We start from the raw sequence: 17,919 nt of genomic DNA on the forward strand, positions 1-17,919 counted from the left end.
AGAAGGAACCATCATAGGAGGAGGGACCAGGAAAAATGGTGACTAATGAAGTGTCAAAGGAGGGACAAATGGTGGAATATTCTAAACCACCTTCCCAAGACACTAAGGTGCAATTTGTAGGGTCTACTAAGACTAAAGCTATAGAAGAAGAGCCCCCCCAACATGAGACAATTCCGAGCAGTAGTGATAAGGGGAAGGAGGTAGTAGAACACACCCCTTCATCCTCAAGAAGAAGGTCTTCAACTAAGAACATCCCAAGATGGCTCCAGAAATAAATAATGAGGAGTACAAGACCTCAATTCGATGCTACTATGAAGGATACTTTTGAGATTGTAGAGACGTTGAATAAACCTGAGTCCCCATTACATGAGGTAACCCCATTGGCCTTTGTCACCAATACATGGAACCAAGAGTTTTTTGTACAAGTGGCAATTCCTCCTAAAGATGAAAACATAGAAAGCCTTGGTCCCAGGGATTATCAACTCAAGGAGACCATACTGAGGAAACCTACATGGGATACAACTTGATTAATGCTAACCATTGTGATAAAATAAGTCTTGAAGAAAATGGGATAGGATGAGGCCAAACTCTAAACACTTAGAAGGTAGGTTGAGGTCCTAAAGGGATATCTAGCCAAAGTAGTTGGTCCTCTAGATTCTGAGCACCCTGAGCAGACTTTGAATACCATACTTAGAGAAGGGGGAGGTGTACAACTTGATACATTTTTGAAAGCTTGTCAGCAATGGCAAGAAAGTTTTGAGGAGAAAGGTATCCTAATTATTATAGGAAATTTAAAGTTACTACATGCTACATAGAACGTAAACAAGATCGTAGCAATTTTGAAGTAGGACTTCAGTATCATGGACAAAGTGAAGCCATAGAGTAAGGATTTACAGACTCTACAGGCTATAAAAGGGTAAAGGCACTAGGTTTTTGATTGATGTATATATCAGAGAAGAATTAGATATGATTGATGACTAGATAGAGAAAATAGCGCATAGCAATAAAGTAATGAAAACATTACATGGGGAGATTCATCGGCTCAAGGACCAAGCCCAAGAGTGAATTTTGGAAGCAGAGAGACACTACAGTGATGGATGCTTGGAAATTTTTGAAGATAAGAAACAAGAAAAGTTCTTACCTATAGAAACAGTGGTTGAGAATTTCAAGAAGATTTTTGTGGAAGTTGCTGATGATGAGGACATTTGACAAGCCTTCAGAACTGAAGAAGCATTGTTAGAATTGGATACCAAACTTGGGGATTTTGCTGATACCCGAATTGAAGTAGACAATTACCAATAGAAGGTCAAAGATAAATATGAGGCTTTAGATCTACCAAGTGCAGCTAAAATTACTAAGATGATAAGAAATTCAAGGGCAAACATCCAAAACTAGCTTTGGGATGAAGAAGAACAAAACCATAATGCTAGAATTTCAATTTTGACACTTAGTAAAATTTTGAGATTTTGGACCATTTTGAGGTGTGTAGCTCTGCAAGTATGTAGGTCCATAGATATGCAAGTGCACATTTTCAAAAAAGTTATGCTGAGAGTTAGTAGCCAATTCCAAAAATAGAGCTTTCCATGCAGTAGAAATGCATTCTGATGGTAGTTTAACTCCTACAAATGCCCTATGAAGGATCAACTTCTATTTTTGGCACTTCATGACACTTCCACTTTGACTCAAAGCTTTCTCTCTCATATTTCTTTGTTTTTGAACATGTAAAAGGCTCATGCATCTAATTAATGAATTAAAATCTGGATGGAGTCCTTCTTTGCACTAATAAGATTGTAGTTTATTTTGTTAACTAAAAGTATTTTATTGCATGAAGAACATCTCTCACTATCAACACAAATTGAGGAGATGATTTCTTATAAATATCCCATTGTATTATGTAATGAGGGCCACCATTATTATGCAATAAAATTATGCTTCTGGTGCTCGCATTTGGAGTGTAGTCATTCTTGCCTAAATGTGTCATATTTTTGTGAATTTTGTTTATGGAATTGTGATTGAGCCAAAAGTTTATTGCATTTTTTCTGGTTGTGTGATCTTTTAGTTCTAGTGTATGCTAAATATTTATGAATTTTTCTAATGTAAATAGTTTGAGAAGAGATCATCAAATTGCACTTGCATAACTTTTCATCTCGCATGAGTACACTTTTTGTGGCCTTATGATTTGATGAAAGGTGAAATATCATATGATTGTTAAAGCCTCTCACCAAGGATTGCATCAATGGAATCTAGGAAGTGTTGCTCCTATTTTCATTGGTTACCTACCGATTCTTTCGAAAGCTTAACTCGTAGTGTGTTGTTTTATGTAGCTTATGTTTGTTAGAAATTTTCATTTCCTATTATTTGTTTTCAAGCTTTTGTTATTTGGTTTGCTAACCCCTTTGTTAGAATATGAATTCATACTAGTTGCATTGTTAGACTACATTCATTGAAAAACATAAAAAATACAAAAATCTAAATCTTTTGTGTGTTATTTTGAAGAAAAATGCACATTATTCATCTCATCTGAAATCAAAATGAACCAACAAAGGCCTCCTTGTGAACAATAACATTTATCTTCAACTGAGAATATTTTGGTACATTGCAAGAAAAATATAGAACCTTGGAGTTGATCCAAAAGATTAGCTTTTTAAGAGAGGAATTTGAAAGAATTCTTGTTGTTTAGCATCGTGCATAACAACAACTCAACAATGATCAGCCACATTTTTTATATGGAACTATGTATATATATATATATATATATATATATATATATATATTTGTGTAATTTTTCTATGGATACATGAAATTTGACATATATTTGTGTAATTTGTCTATGGATATATGTATTTTGATATATATTTCTATCATTTATGTGCACAATGATATACATATTAATTTAGTATCTAGTATTGTTCAATTTATCGTGGATCATGTGTATTATTCATGTTTATGGAATATCATTAATTTTGATCATGTTTGTTATATTCAATTCAAATGCAATAATTTGTGAATAACATATTAACAACCTTTATTATCAAATTTGGATGCAATGTTTAATTTGAAGTGTTATCATGACATAAACACACTTGTTAACCTCCAACACAAGGGTCACATAAGCACAGATCTGATTTTAAACTCAACCTTCAACCTTGAAACTAACTCTTAGCTTCAAATCTAATCGCAACACACTTAAGGACTCCACTCCTCAACCATGGATTATTTTCCCAACCATGAACTCATTCCTAGACTCATAATCATTGATAACTAGCCCTTCACTTTGTTACTATCCTCATACTAAAACTTTTCAATTTCAACATAACCTCAAAATATCCCAACTTAACAGACTTTATTGGACAAAACCTTTTTAACTTGGTTCCCCAATACCATATCCATATGAATAATATCTATACATTTCTCACATTGATCAGATTATCCATACTGATCCACTTAACAAAATTGGCTTCATTAATGCATGTTATCATTTCACACCTTATATAGGTGTTTCCAGCCTTCTATGGTCATGCTCAAAGCCCTAACTAACTCTTTTCACTCATTTTCTCTTTGCAAGAAAAAGTTATAAAAGTTGTAAAATTACAATTTTGTAGCTTTTGCAACTTTTGCAAATTTTGCAATTTTGTAACTTTTTTGATTTTGAGAAAATTTTGCTATAATTTTAAATTCTTAATTAGATGAGTTCACCACACATGGAAGGGGTTATCGATAGCACACACTAGCTTTGAGTTACGACCCTCAGAAGATTGAACTCGAAACACACTTAGAGCACCTTGGAGTCTCCTTGGTACTGGGTACCTACGAACAATGGATGGTCTTCACAGCCAGAACAAGGGTGTCACTAGGGTTCACTTGTCCATCTATATCTAATTGTGTTGATGATTGAATTCCAAGATTAGCAGTTTCAAAGTTACACTGTGGTGCACCTATGAACTAAGGCACACTATGAGTTTTGGCATCGAGCAAGATCGTTGTGCCAAATCCAAAGAAAATGTGATCTCTCAAAAATGAGATGAATTATTTTAGGCCTTTGCATCATCATCCTATAGCATTTGATGTTTCATTGATAGCCTACAGGAGCTTCAAGTTACAACCCTTGGAAGATGGACCTCAAAACACACTTAAAGCACCTTGGAGTCTCCTTAGTATGGGGTGGCCATGGACAACGGATGGTCTTTGCAGCTAGAAAAAGGGTGTCAATAGGGTTCACCTGCCCATCTAGAGCTAATGGCACTAATGATTCAATGCCAAGATCAATAGTTTCAAAGTTACATTGTGGTGCACCTATGAACTGAGGCACACTAAAATTTTTGGCATCGAGCGAGATCAATGTGTCAACTCCAACTAGAATGTAATATATTGAAAATGAGATAGATTATTTTAGGCCTTAGCATCAATGTCTTATAGCATTTGACATTTCATCAATAGCCCTCATGAGCTTCGAGTTACGACCCTTGGAAGATCGACCTTGAAACACACTTAGAGCACCTTGGAGACTTCTCGGTATAGGGTGGTAACAGATGATGGATGGTCTCTGTAGCTAGAAAAAGGGTGTCACTTGGGTTCACTTTCCCATCTAGAGCTAATGACACTGATGATTTGATGTCAAGATCAGTGGTTTCAAAATTATGTTGTGGTGCACCTATGAACTGAGGCACACTACGAGTTTTGGCATTGAGTGAGATCATTGTGCCAAATCCAAACATAATGTGATCCCTCAAAAATGACATAGGTTATTTAGACCTCAGCATCACCTTCTTGTAGCAGTCAATGTTTCATCAATATCCCTCACAAGCTCCGAGTTACAACCCTCAAAAGATCAACCTCGAAACACACTTAGAGCACCTTGGAGACTTCTTAGTATGGGGTGGTCGTAGATGATGAAGGATCTTTGTAGCTTGAATAGGGGTGTCACTAAGGTTCACCCACCCATCTAAAGCTAATGGCACTGATGATTCAATGCCAAGATCAGTGGTTTCAATGTTACACTGGGGTGCACCTATGAACTGAGGCACACTACGAGTTTTGGCATCAAGCGAGATCACCGTGCCAAATCCAAACGAAATGTGATCTCTCAAAAATGAGATAGCTTATTTTAGGTCTCAACATCACCATATTGTAGCATTCAACATTTCATTGATACCCCTCATGAGCTCTGAGTTATGACCCTCAAAAGATCAACCTTGAAACAAGCTTAGAGCACCTTGGAGACTCCTCAGTACGGGGTGACCACGAATGATGGACAGTGTCCGTGGTTGGAATAGTAGTGTCACTAGGGTTCACCCACCCATCCAGAGCTAATGGAACTTATGATTCGATGCCAAGATTAGTGGTTTCAAAGTTATTTTGTGGTGCACTTATGAGCTGAGGCACACTATGAGTTTTGGCATCGAGTGAGATTGTTGTGTTGAATCCAAATAGAATGTGATCTCTTAAAAATGAGATAGGTTATTTTAGGCCTCAACATCATTATCTTTTAGCATTCAATATTTCATAGATATCCCTCATGAGCTCTAAGTTACAACTCTCAGAAGATCGACCTTGAAACATACTTAGAGCACCTTGGAGACTTCTCAATACAGGGTGGCCATGGATGATGGAGGGTCTTTGTAGCTAAAACAAGGGTGCCACTAGGGTTCACCTACCCATCTAGATTTAATGGTGCTGAAAATTCAATTCCAAGATTAATGGTTTCAAAGTTATGCTCTGGTGCACCTATGAACTGAGGTACACTATGAGTTTTGGCATCAAATGAGATCGTTGTGCCAAATCCAAATGGAATGCAATCTCTCAAAAATGAGATAGGTTATTTTAGGCCTCAAAATCACTATCTTGTAGCATTAAACATTTCATTGATATCCCTCACAAGCTTGAAGTTACAACCCTCAAAAGATCGACCTCGAAACACAATTAGAGCACCTTGGAGACTCCTCGGTATGAGGTTGCTGCAGACAATGGATGGTCTCCATAGCTAGAACAAGGTTGTCACTATTGTTCACCTACCCATCCAAAGATAATGGTACTAATTATTTGATGCCAAGATCAATGGTTTCAAAGTTACACTGTGGTGCACCTATGAACTAAGGCACACTAGGATTTTTGGTATCGAGTGATATCACTGTGATAAATCCAAATAGGATGTGATCTCTCAAAAATGAGATAAGTTATTTTAGGCCTCGATATGACTATCCTATAGAATTTGACATTTCATCGATAGCCCTCACGAGCTTTGAGTTATGACCCTCGAAACATCGAACTCGAAACACACTTAGAGCACATTGTAGACTCCTCAGTACGGAGTGGTCATGGACAAAGGAAGGTCTCTACAGCCAAAACAAGGGCATCAAAAGGGTTAGTATTAAAAGGAAAAATATTATTTTTTACTTCTCAAGTTTTTGGCATTTGGCACAATGCTAGTTTGGTGTTAATATGTATTAAAATCATCATTTTTTAGGTCCCACCATATAAATTTCATTAAGTAAAATCATCTTTGTTTCTTACATTAAATCAAAAAGTTTACATTTGCAATATATCAAGTGTTTCATCATTATTACATCAATACACAACTACCACAAATTTTTGTACCAAAAATAGTAGTGTCAAAAATCATAGTATCAATAAAAGTGTTGTCAAAAATCGTAGTGTCAAAAATAGAATAGATTTTTTTTTCATTCTACTCCTTATTTAGCTTTTTATCTTCATGCATGGCTACTCTTCATGATGTACCTACATTCCAATATCATAAAAAATATTAGTAACTTATTGTATTAAACAAGATAATCATCAGTTCATGAATCATTATGAAGAAAATAACATAAGATGTAAATATACCTAGTCGAGTGTTCCAGTAGGGTCCTCTCTTTATTTTAGGGTCTCCAATAGGGCTTCACGATCAGCATTAGTAATAGTAAAAAGTTCTTTTACTTTAAGTCTTCCTTGGTGCTTTAAAAACTTTACATTTGTTTCTATAATAAGATGTGAATATATGAGAATTATTTTGTGCTTCTAATAGCCTTTGAATGTAGGAATTCTATTCCTTCTAAGCATGTATCTCCATAGCCATGTTCCAACAACAACCACTAAACCAATAGGATATGTGAATCAATCATCATCTATGATCAGTTGTGCAAGCTTTTGTTTACCTCTTATACAATGTGCTAACCAATAATCAAATTTCTCATCATTCTGCTGTGGAGCAACCAATGTAAAGACATGTCCTAATTGAAGAAGATCTAATAGATGGTTATGCTCAAGTGAACTTTCCATGTCATCATTTCTAATAGAGGGTATGATAGAAAATGGAGTAAGATACTGTGGAGCCCATGTGTCCACCCACTCACTTGACTCACAGTGATCCCAATCACACTAGAAATAAATACGAAAAAATTAAACTAGCTGTCATGTCCAAATGGTCCATGTACTAGAATTGGAGATCTAGAATGAATGCATTTTTTATGAGTCTCTCATTGTAGCACAATCTAATTTATCACCTATGGACCCTTCCTTAACCAACCAAAAGAACCTGCATACCACTGAATAAAGAATCCCCCTATGTGATAATGTTAAACTACACCACTCAACAATGCTATGAGCATCAAGAAGCTCTGCTCCTTAAATCTTAAATTTCTCCTTAACTAGAGCTCTCTTCACACATGCGCCTGCTCCATCATGTTCCCCTTTCCCATGGATGAACTTCAAGAAAACTCCAAAAATGAGGCACCCCCTCTCTATGTGCATCCTACATAGCCAATAAAATATGCAAGCATTCTTAAATTGACTTGTACAGTTATCTGACCAAATGATATGTCTATCCATAGAAATTGCATATTTCTGTGAGAAATCAAAATAATTCTCGAAACAATGTTGCACAAACTCATGAGAGTGAGATCTATCATCACTCATATAAAAATTATAGTGTCTAATAATCTTTTGATTATCTTTTGCACTATGAGGGGCATGTCTATATGTTATATGGATGAAAATAGCAATTTGAATAGAGTTGTAACATTGAGATTATGTCTCATTTTGAGGTTGCAATGTGTAGTTCTTAGCAAAGTAAACAACTGATATAATAGTGCCAATGGTAAAAGTTTCCTTACACATTCTAAATTGTTGATCCAACCACTGAGACTTGTGACTATGTCTTGCATACCTGTAGAAAAGATTTTTCTTGAAATCTGAAATAAAACTAGCCACATTGATTTCTTTTGAAACTAATTCACATCTAAAGCCCTCACCCCCACTCTTCAATGTGTATTTCATTTTTTTATATACCTTTTTTTTTTACTATTGTCTTTCCAAGATCTTGTTCAAACCCCTAATGGAAACATGTTCCAAACTTGGATAAGCCACCACATTTTGAACACTTCTCATTTAAGAAAACATTTCTATAAAAGAAACAACCATCAACTCTATGACATAAAAATTGATCTAGCAAGTCTCTTGATGATTTTGGAAGCCCACTAGAACCACAATTCTGCAACATTTTTTTACTATGAAAAGTAGAATGGATGGAGCATAATAGTTCATGGTGCATAGAAAACTCGACATGATATTTGAAACAATATGTATTTTGAATTTTAAGTGGCACATAATAAAATGGCTTCAAAGATTCAAAAGCCCTTTGTGATATATGAAGACTTGGATGACTCTCTCTAAATTGTTTGAACAACATAATTTTACTTACCTCCAAATAATGTTTAGAATGTGGCATGCAACCTCTGATGCCAATTCTCAACTTTAATACATCTTTAGCATTCGATGACACTCTTGAGCTGGAGTGCCAAAATTGTGTAATTTATTCCTTCACATCATCACATAGCTTCTTATCAAAATGTGGAAGTCTCCCACCAAAAGCCCATGTTTCATTTTGAAGAGAATCATCAATTCTCTCTCATCTACTAAGTTCTCTTCTCAAAGTAGTATGATTTAAGTTCAAGTCAATACAAGTTGGTCTCATATATCTACCCTTTCTCAAATGATGACTTACGAAAGAGGTTGTAATAACCCTTCGAGCAGCTCTCTTATCCTTCTCCCTACTATTTTTCCCAATGCTATTGAGAGCACTAAAAAAATTCTTCCCAATAATGATTTTTATCCAATTTTTTATTGATATGAATCTTCAATTTGGAAAGAATAGGTCTCATCTTTTGCATGTTTAATAAGTGCATAAAAAGCTGACATTTCTTCACAATTGTCTTATTGCTGAAAAACATCTTATATAATCTTGAAGCCCATAACAGAATGGTTCTTTCTAATTTTTTCCCTTTTAAATTGGTAATAATCATTTCATCAATGTCAATTATCCATTTTGGTTTTCTAGAACCTTCATGTTGATTATAATTAGGAGATTTGTAAGGTTCTTGTGCATTGTCATGTTCAATATGCTCAATCATGCAATTTACATTATGACCTGGTAGTAGTTCATCATCCAAATATTCATTCTCTAAATTTTCAATCTTGACATTATCATTATCAATTGGTACATTTTCATTCCAAACTGCGCATATTCATTATCTGACTCTATGATTTCACCTTCGACCAATTCATTATCAACTTGGCTCACATTTAACATACCTTGTCTTTTCCTTCAATGATTTACCTTGTCCCTTTCCCTATATGCCGCAATGCCTTCATTGGATACCTTCCTTTAGCATTTAGCCTTTCGATCTACTGCTCACCATTTAGATGACAATATCAGACACCAAATGATAGATTATCAAACCTTTTTTGATAATTTGGGCCTCAAAATGTGAGTTTTCCCAAAACCCATGAAAATGACCCACAAAAATTGATGTTGTCAAGGTTGCAGTGATAGGGAATATTTTGGGAAAATCATGCCAGTTTAACTGGGTATCCAATCTAAGATGATCTCAGATCAGGTATCAGATACTGATGCCAAAATTTTGGAGGGAATTAAGGGGAATGTACGATGAGTAATATTATTTAAGATTATTGTTATGTATTAAATATTATTATGACCTATTATTATTAATATATGTGATTATTATATTATATTATTATTAAATATAATAACATAATATATTATATATGTTATTATTATTACTAGGAAATATAGCAACATATATTATTATTGTTATTATTAATATTATTATTATTACTATTATTATGACCTATGATCCATTTGCTTGGTTCTAAAATGCATCGAGAGGGGTCATAGGTTAACCTTTGACCCCTATTGACACATTTCATGACAACGTATGTTCCTAGGGGCCCTAGGACCCTTAAGGATGCATGTGGTTTGTTCTAATGTGTTGAGAGGGGTCATAGGTTAACTTATGACACCACTCAATGCATTTCACCACAATGCATGTCCCTAGGGGCCCTATGACCACTACAGATGCATGTGGTTGATTGTAATGCATTGAGAGGGGTCATAAGTTAACCTATGACCCGTCTCAACACATTTCATGACAATGTATGTCCCTAGGGGCCTCCCTAGGGATGTACTTGGTTGGTTCTAATGCATCAACATTTCATGGCAACATATGTCCCTAGGGGCCCTAGGACCCCAAGGGACACAAGTGGTTGGTTCAAATGTGTCAAGAGGGGTCATAGGTTAACCTATGACCCCTCTCAATGCATTTCAAAACAACACATGTCCCTAGGGGCCCTACGACACCTAGGGACACATTTGGGTGGTTCCAATGTGTCAAGAGGGGTCATAGGTTAATCTATAATCCTTCTTGATGCATTTCATGAGAACATATGTCCCTAGCGATCCTAAGACTCCTAGGGACACATGTGATTGATTCTAATGCATTGAGAGGGGTCACAGGTTGACCTATGACCCTTCTTGATGCATTTCATGACAACGTATGTCTCTAGGGGCCCTAGAACCCCTAGGGATGCATTTAGTTGGTTCCAATGCATCAAAAGGGGCTATATGTTAACTTATGATCCCTCTCAACACATTTCATGACAACCTATGACTCCTCTCGATGCATTTCATGATGCATTTGTTTAACTCCAATGCTTTAACCTATGACCACTCTTGATGCATTCTATGACAACATATGTCTCTAGGGGCCTTAGGACCCCTAGAGATGCATTTGGTTAGTTTGAATGTGTCGAGAGGGTTCATAGGATAACTTATGACCCCTCTTGATGCTTTTCATGAGAATGTATGCCCCTAGGAGCCCTACGACCCCTAGAGATGCATTTGGTTGGTTCCAATGTGTCGAGAGTGGTCATAGGTTAACCTATGACCCCTCTCAATGCATTTGACAACAACATATGTCCCTAGGGCCCTACGAACTCTAGAGACATGTTTGGTTGGTTCCAATGTATCAAGAGGTGTCATAGGTTAACCTATAACCCCTCTCAACACATTTCATGGAAACGTATATCCCTAAGGGCCCTAAGACTCCTAGGGATGCATGTGTTTTCTTCTAATGCATCGAGAGGGGACACAAGTTAACCTATGACCCCTCTCGATGCATTTCATGATAGTGTATGTCTCTAGGGGCCCTAGAATCCCTAGGAATGCATTTAGTTGGTTCCAATGCATCAAGAGGGGTTATAGGTTAACCTATGACCCCTATGGATGTGTGTGCTTGGTTCTAATGCTATGAGAGGGATCATAGGTTAATCTATGACCCATCTAGACACATTTCATGACAACCTATGACCCCTCTCGATGAATTTCATGACAACTTATGTCCCTAGGGATCCTAGGGCCCCTAAGGACGCATTATTTTTACCTCCAATGCTTTAACCTATCACCCCTCTCAATGCATTATATGAAAATGTAAGTCTTTAGGGGCCCTAGGACCCCTAGAGATGCATTTGGTTAGTTTGAATGTGTCGAGAGGGGCTATAGGTTAACCTATGACCCCTCTCAATGCATTTTATGACAATGTATGCCTCTAGGGGCCCTATGACCCCTAGGGACACATTTGGTTGGTTCCAATGTGTTGAGAGTGGTCATAGGTTAATCTATGAACCTTCTTGACCCATTTCACAAAAATGTATGTCCCTAGGGGTGCTAGGATACGTAGGGATGCATATGGTTGGTTCTAATGTGTCAAACCTATGACCCCTCTCAACACATTTCATGAAAGCTTATTTCCCTAGAGGCCCTAGGATGCCTAAGGATGCATTTGGTTGGTCCCAATGCATCAAGCCTATGACCCCTCTTGACGCATTTTATGGAAATGTTTGTCCTTAAGGGCCCAATGACCCCTACAGACACATGTGGCTTGTTCTAATGCATCGAGAGGGGTCATAAGTTAACCTATGACCCCTCTTGATGCATTTCATAGCAATGTATGTCTCTAGGGGCCCCAAGACCCTTAGGGACACACGTGGTTGGTTCTAATGGGTCGAGAGGGGTCAGAAGTTAACCTATGACCCCTCTCCATGCATTTTACAACAATATATGTCCCTAAGACCCCTAGGAACACATCTGGTTGGTTCCCATGCATCGAGAGAATCCATAGATTAACCTATGACCCCTCTTGATGTATTTCATGACAATGTATGTCCCTAAGAGCCTTAGGACTCCTAGGGATGCATTTGGTTGATTCTAATGTGTTGAGAGGGGTCATAGGTTAACCTATGACCCCTCTCGATGCATTTCATGACAATATATATCCCTACGGGCCCTACGATCCCTACAGACACATGTGGTTGCTTCTAATTGGTCAAAAGGGGTCATAGGTTAACTTGTAACCCTCTCGATGCATTTCATGACAACCTATGACCCCTCTCGATGCATTTCATGATAACCTATGTCTCTAGGGGTCTTAGGGCTGCTAGGGATGCATTTGGTTGGTTCCATTATGGTGAGAGGTGTCATAATTTAACCTATGACACTTCTTGATGCATTTCATGACAACGTATATTACTAGGGCCCTAGAACCCCTAGGGATGCATTTGGTTGGTTCTAATGTGTTGAGAGTGGTCATAGGTTATCCTATGACCCCTCTTGACACATTTCATGACAACATATGTCCTAATGTGTCAAGAGGGGTCATAAGTTAACTTATGATTTCTCTAATGCATTTCACAACAATGTATATCCCTAAGGGTCCTAAGATCCCTAGGGATGCATTTGGTTGGTTACAATGCATTGACAGGGGTCATTGGTTAACCTATGACCCCTTTCGACACATTTCATAACAATGTATGTCCCTAGGGGCCCTAGGACCCCTAGGGATGCATTTGGTTGGTTCCAATGCATTGAGAGGGGTCATAGGTTAGATGCATTTCATGACAACATATGTCTCTAGGTGCGATACACATGGTTCATTTCAATGCATCAAGACGGGTCATAGTTTAACCTATGACCCCTCTCAAAAAATTTCATGACAACGTATGTCCTTAGGGGCCCTACAAACCATAGGGATGCACTTTTTTGGTACCAATTCATCAAGAGGGTTCGTAGGTTATCTTATGACCCCTCTCAACACATTTTATGACAACATATGTCCCTAGTGGCCCTAGGACCCCTAGGGATGCATTTGGTTGGTTCCAATGCGTCGAGAGGGGTCATAGCTTAACCTCTGACCCCTCTTGATGTATTTCACAACAACGTATGTCCCTAGGGACCTAGGACCCCTAGGGATGCATTTTGTTGGTTCCAATATGTCAAGAGGGGTGATACGTTAATCTATGACCCCTCTCAATGCATTTAATAATAATGTATGTCCCTAGGGGCCCTAGGGCCCCTAGAGACCCATATGGTTGGTTCCAATGTATTGAGAGGGTTCATAGGTTAACCTATGACTGCTCTTGATGCATTTCATGACAACATATGTCCCTAGGAGCCCTAGGATCCCTAGGGTTGCATTTGATTGTTTGTAATGCATTGAGAGGGGTCACAGGTTAACTTACGATCCCTCTCAATACATTTCAAAACAATGTATGTCCCTAGGGGGCCTAGGACCCCTAGGGACATAGTTGGTTAGATCCAATACATCGAGAGGGGTCATAGGTTAACCTATGACCCCTCTCGACACATTTTATGACAATGTATGTCCCTAATGGCCCTAAAACCCCGACAGCTGCATGTAGTTTGTTCTAATATGTCAAGATGGGTCATAGATTAACCTATCACCCCTCTCGACGTATTTCATGACAACCTATGTTGCTAGGGTTCCTAGGCCACCTAGGGACACATTTGGTTGGTTGCAATGTGTTGAGAGGAGTCATAGGTCAACCTATGACTCATCTTGATGCATTTCATGACAATGTATATCTGTAGGGGCCCTAGGACCCCTAGGGACCCATTTGGAATGTGTCAAAAGGGGTCATAGGTGAATCTATCTTTTGATACATTTCATGACAATATTATATTTAATAATATTATAGTACTATATATTTTAATATAATAATAGTATATTATTAGATTATATAACAATAATAATCATATATGTTACTAGATTATAGATTTAGTAATAATAATAACCTAATAAATTATTATATATAATAATATTTATATAATATTACTATATATATTTAATAATAATAATTATACATATTACTATCTATAATAATAATTATAATCATATATAATAATAATAGTTAATAATAATAATAATCATATTTAATAATAGTATTAATGTCCACACTTCCCCCAAATAAATTTTCCTATAAAACCCTCTAAAGTTTCCCTCTCAAATTTCTCTCCAAAATTGCCATTGGAAAATTTCTTTTCTCTCGAATTTCCCTCCCTCCAAAATTGCCATTGGAAAATTTCTTTTCTCTCGAATTTCCCTCCCTCCAAAATTGCAATTGGAAAACTCATTGGTATTACATACCTGATTATAGATCATATAGCTGATTTAATTTTAGGTATCTGATTAGGTTCGGTATTTATCAAGCCTGTTTGGCCAACCCAAAAAATGTGTTTGAGAAGGATTTCACTAACACTTAGACTTTGGGTAGCCATCTAACAATGTTGTTTTCATCGAAATTGATTGAAACTAAAAGGCTTTATTTATAACACTCTCGAGATTCTATCAATATAATTGTTGTCAAACTCTGAGGTTGATAAGTATTTATTAGTTAATTTTTAATGAAGATGATTGTATAGTGTTGATTGACATAGTGATTGAAAAATAGCTATAACCTTCAAATGGTATAACATTTTTTAAATCTAAAAGTTGCAACGCATTCTATGCTTCACCTAGTATAAGGAAAAATAAATAAAAATTAATTGGGTAAAGTTTTCAATTAGGTAAGGTGGTGAGACACGAGATTTTTTTCAGAAATTTTTTTAGTAAAAAATTCATATTTTATTATTTATTTGGAATTAAAATACGCAAAAGTATGCATCACATCCAAGCATGAGTCTACTCTTTATATCTATAATTATCTTTAAAAATATTATCATTTGATTTTGATTAAGGTGGTCAGACATACACCTACTTTTTATTTTTTTCCTAAAATTTTCGTAATACTACATTAAAATTGAAACTTTTGAGGAATCAAATATTTTTTCCTCTAGATAAGGCCTAGTATTTTAGAAACTATACTCAATTTCCTAAAAATTATTTTCTTATAACTTTTTGATATAAACTCCATAAACACTTTAAAATTATATGTCAATTTGTCATAACCCTGATTTACTAACTTTTCACTACTACTTAAGGTCATAGTTTGGTTGACCATGATCCTGCACATACCCATGTGTTTGATGAGAATAGGCACTTCCTCCACCAAAAAACATAAGTTTTGAAGTGTCAAAAAACATATTTTTAATGTGAAATAAGAGACTACATCAAAGCCACAAAGATTGACACCTCACCTATAGCAATTGAAATATAATATAATTTAAAGTTGTCAAGGCATCAGTACTGACTACCTTCCAAAGGAACTAAAATGTTATCCCAGAGAATTTAGTAAGCTACCATACTATGAGCATCTGCAAATTGTGCATTTGTTTGTTTCCATGCATATTGAAAACAATGTAATAGAGAAACTATAGAAAATATTGGATGGAAGGTGTGGCAAAGAAAAACTTGTCAAAATTTGTAGTGACATTCATCCTTCCAATCATGTAATGAAAAATATTAGTGAATCAAATAGCAAGGGAGGCTGGATTAATGCAAGTGCCCTTCCTTGGTTATTAATGAACCAACAAAGTCATGCCATAAAATAAATCATATGAAAAATTTGATTTCCTACAAGTTTTGTTGCAAATATAAGCAATCTCATATCAAAGAAAAGTGAATTTGGCCTAGGAATAAAAATACATGATTGACATACATTCATCAAGGTAAGTCATGATCTTTTGTATTTACATTATATTTATGAAATTCAATTCAGTTTCCATTGTATTACATTAAAAAAGAATGAAATGATTAGTTGACAATTGTTGTAGTATGTAGTATCCCTATCACTCCTAAACAACTTTCATAATAAAATCAAACAAGTGATATATGATCTTAGAAAATACATGAGGAAAGAAGTGATATTTGTTCAATATATCTAACAAGTAATATATTGTAAAGTCTCATATTTATATGTTTTTGTGTCTTGAATCCCTTGTAGGTGGTTGTCATCTAAATAAATCCATAAAGAAGATATAGAATATTAGAAGAAAAGAATTCCTCTACTAATGTGTGAAATACAAAAGTGTTTAGCTTAAACTCTTTTCAATGCACAAGAACACTACCTCATACACTAAGTTGAGGAGAATCAATTGTGTGGACCTATACAACCTAGGTCAATGTGGATGGTTGAGAGATACTTGAAATTTTTGAAGGGTTGTGTTTGAGAATGAGTACATCCTGAGGGTTTTATGATTAAGGGATATATGGCATACCAGATGATGGTGTACATTACTCAATATGTTCCTAATCTTGCAGCAAAAACCCATATAGCAATGTATTTTTTAGTGGCTAGTATTCATAAATTTGCTAATTTTAGAAATTTTTGATGCCAAATTTTTTGGAGGGAATTAAGGGGAATGTATGATGAGTAATATTATTTAGTATTATTGTTATGTATTATATATTATTATGACCTATTATTATTATTAATATATGTGATTATTAAATGTGATTATTAAATATAATAATATATGTTATAATAATATTATAATAATAATAATAATATAAATATTATAATTATATTATAATAATATATATTATTATTATAATATGTAAATATAATATATATTAATATTATATTATTATTATTAATACTATATTATTATGAAATATAATAACCTAATATATTGTATATGTTATTATTATTAAATATAACAACATATATTATCATTGTTATTACTATTATTATTATGACCTACGATCCATTTGGTTGGTTCTAAAATACGTCAAGAGGGGTCATAGGTTTCCATGCATTTCATGACAACGTATGTCCCTAGGAGCCCTAGGGACCCTAGGAACACATGTGGTTGGTTCTAATACGTTAAGAGCGGTCATAGGTGTCTCAATGCATTTCATGACAATGTATGTCCCTAGGGGTTGTACGACCGCTAGAGACTAATGTGGTTGATTCTAATTTGTCGAGAGGGATAATAGGTTAACCTATGACCCCTCTCGATGTCTTTCATGACAACGTATGTAACTAGGGGCCCTAGGACTCCTAGGGACACATTTGGTTGGTTTAAATGTGTTACCTATGACCCCTCTCAATGCATTTAATGACAATGTATGTCCCTAGGGGCCCTAGGACTCTAAAGGACACATGTGGTTGGTTCTAATGCATCGAAACAGGTCATAGGTTAACCTATGACACCTCTCGACACATTTCATGACAACATATGTCCCTAGTGGCCCTAGGACACCCAAGGATGCATGTGTTTTTTTCTAATGCATTGAGAGAGGTCATAGGTTAACCTATGACCACTGACCACTCTTGATGCATTTCACAACAACGTATGTCCCTAGGGGCCCTAGGATCCCTAAGGATGCATTT

Source organism: Cupressus sempervirens, chromosome 5, assembly GCF_028749045.1.
Source record: "Cupressus sempervirens isolate cs-2001-9-10 chromosome 5, ASM2874904v1, whole genome shotgun sequence".
NCBI lineage: Eukaryota > Viridiplantae > Streptophyta > Pinopsida > Cupressales > Cupressaceae > Cupressus > Cupressus sempervirens.